Genomic DNA, 3140 nt, shown 5'->3' on the forward strand with positions numbered 1-3140 from the left:
AATTTTAACTAGCAATTTCTACGGCACTGTATAAAACACTTTACTGACAGCTATCTAGAATAAATCTAATGTCTTTTCATTGGGTAGAAAATATGTCTTAGTATGGAAAAGTATTGGATTAAGCTGGTAGTGACTTCTCTTGATAAATACTACTTTTATTTTATTCCATTTTTGATTTTTCTTCCCTCTCCACTTACTCTTCTCTGCTTTTCTACATCCTTGCTTGCCACTCTATCAGTTCATTATCGTAGGCAGTTTTTGAGTTTTGCCTCTAGAGTTTTGTCTATCCTTTACTTTAAAATGCACAAAAAAAAATTATCATCATAATAACTAACCATTACAAAACCCCTAAAACTAATGGGGACAATTTTCCTCTCATTGTATCAGAATAAAAAATACTTCAAATTTTCAGAATAAAAAGATTTGATTTCTTGATGTAGAGTAAAAGACTCAAAACCTGGAGCTTTGTAGTAAATCACAGCGAAAATGACATTAGCCAAGTATTTTCCATTATGCCAGATATCCAAATTATTTATTTTCTATTTAATTCATAAGTTTAAAAGACCAGATTCTATTTTATCTATACATGTGAATGTAACAGAATACCCATTAACTTAATGTGTTTAACAAGTATTAATGAAAGAACCTGCCTATAATGGAAATATGAAAAATAGAATACCCTGGTCAAGAAATTGGAAAGGTTCATTATACTGAAGGGACTTCTCTCACTCTTTTGAAATTACAAAAGACCTGGGAGTTTTACAAATTTGAGGGAGAGAGGACACAATTGCATACTTTGCACTAAGTATTATAGACTACACTCTGTGTCTTTGAACAGTGTCCCTGTGCCATACCCTGATGGAAGACTTCACAGTTACAGACATCTTAAGCAAGCCATTTAAAGTCTGTGAGTCTTGAGCTTAACATTCCAAAAACAAAAGTCTCTTTGTTTTCATAGAATTTCTTTGTACTTCTAACTGCAGAAACATATTTTTCAGTAGCCAAGCTATTTGCACATTATAGAAAGACTACTCTTCAGAGTTCTTCATATCACTACGTTGTTGGTTAAAAATACATGCTGTTTGGATGCATTTGGTAAGCTGATGTTGGTAAACTGCCATTTCACAGGCCATGGCAACAAAGCAGTTTGTGGAGCACTTTGAGCATCATCACTACAAGATATACTCTCAGCTACGGCACGAAGCTACTCTTCATGCCTAGAGACAGCAGGGCACTGTTGGGGATGCTGCCTAGAGACAGCAGGGCACTGCTGGGGATGCTGAAGCGGAAGAGAATGAAAAAGCTGAGGTGACACTTAAGGACAGCCTTTCCTTAGAAGACTCTCTCTCCGTATGGTATTGCTTCTTTGTATAAGAAACAAGTGTAGGGTTCAAGAGATTATGTAGACATAAGACGATCAGTAACAACAGCGAAAGTTTGAAATAACTAGAAGGACTTTTTGAACACCTGTTGACCTGCAGATAAAATACATTGATGAGTTTCTTTTGTTTATTCAGAGAATCTGCATTTCACCTTCTTCTCTTACTGCAGCTACTACAACATTTGGTGCAGGAGAGTCAACTGTTAGACAGTAGCAACACTGTGCTGCTTCTCACAGGCTGGTGTTGTAGCCATATGTCCCCTGGAGCCTGTCCAAGGTCTGAATTCCCATTGGCATGAGTAGGACACATATAATTTGCCCCACTCAGGCCTGGCACCTTCTTTCTTGTGCTTCCATCTGATCATTGAAAGGGGCTTAATAAGATGATCTATGTTAATAGTTACCGCTGATAAATTTTTGGGGAACTTTAATCTTCCCCAATATAAAAGGTCCAAACAGCATGTACATTAAAGTCACAATTCCTTTTTCTTGGAAACCCACTCTAACGTCTACTTCCACGGCTGTTAAAATCTCCTCTTAAATATTTAGAATGCAGAAACAGAAAGTCTAACAAAATACAGAATGACAGTAGTGCCTTTGGGAAATTTAGGAATATCTGATGGAGACCTAGCATCTTTGCTAAGTGTGAAGACTTAGGAAGAGCATCCCTTTTGCAATGAGACTTAGTACAGTATTCCACATAAAGTGGAAGCAAAAGATCTCTCTGTGGTCTTGAAAGCAGAACTCGAAACATGTGAAATTGCTTAAGCAGCTCAAGAGATAGCTACCCTTGAAAAAGGCACGTGGTCCAAGATGGCTTCTACACATGCTTTGAGGGGAATTCTGCCAAGTTTTTCTTGCAGTTCAGGTATTTCTGGCAACTGTATGCTATGCACTGTGTATGCATTGAGTAGGGAAGTGATCGGGCCCCTGTACTCGGCACTGGTGAGGCCGCAACTTGAATCCTGTGTTCAGTTTTGGGACCCTCAATACAAGAAAGACATTGAGGTGCTGGAGCATGTCCAAAGAAGGGCAATGAAGCTGGTGAGGGGTCTGGAGCACAAGTCTTCTGAGGAGCGGCTGAGGGAACTGAGGTTGTTCAGTCTGGAGAAGAGGAGGCTGAGGGGAGACCTTATCGCTCTCTACAACCACCTGAAAAGGGTTTGTGGCGACGAGGGTGTTGGCCTCTTCTCCCAAGTAAGTAGTGATAGGACAAGAGGAAATGGCCTCAAGTTGCGCCAGGGGAGGTTTAGATTGGATATTAGGAAAAATTTCTTCACCGAGAGAGTGGTCAAGCATTGGAACAGGCTTCCCAGGGAGGGGGGGAGTCACCATCCCTGGAGGTGTTTAAAAAACGTGTAGACATGGCATTTTGGGACATGGTTTAGTGGGCATGGTGGTGTTGGGTTGGTGGTTGGACTTGATGATCTTAAAGGTCTTTTCCAACCTTAATGATTCTGTGTAAACAACTGTTAGATGACTGAACTAAATAAAACCTCCTTTTAAACAATGAAAGCAATGTTTTTTTAGTCTTTATACATGACAAGCACATGATTTGTGGATAGAATACAAATTGCCAAAACATCTTGATCTCCACAAACAATTTAAATAAAGATTCAGCTCAAAGGGGACTGATGTCATTACTTCAGTACAAAAAGCTGTCAGCTGCTTCTCCATCAGCCTGACCAAAATCACATCAGCTACTTATTGCCAGCACTGTGTATCAGAGGACTCTGAAGAGACAGATGGCCAGGCAGAA

Source organism: Phaethon aethereus (genome assembly GCF_964289735.1).
Source record: "Phaethon aethereus genome assembly, chromosome: 2".
In the NCBI taxonomy this organism is placed as follows: Eukaryota; Metazoa; Chordata; class Aves; order Phaethontiformes; family Phaethontidae; genus Phaethon; species Phaethon aethereus.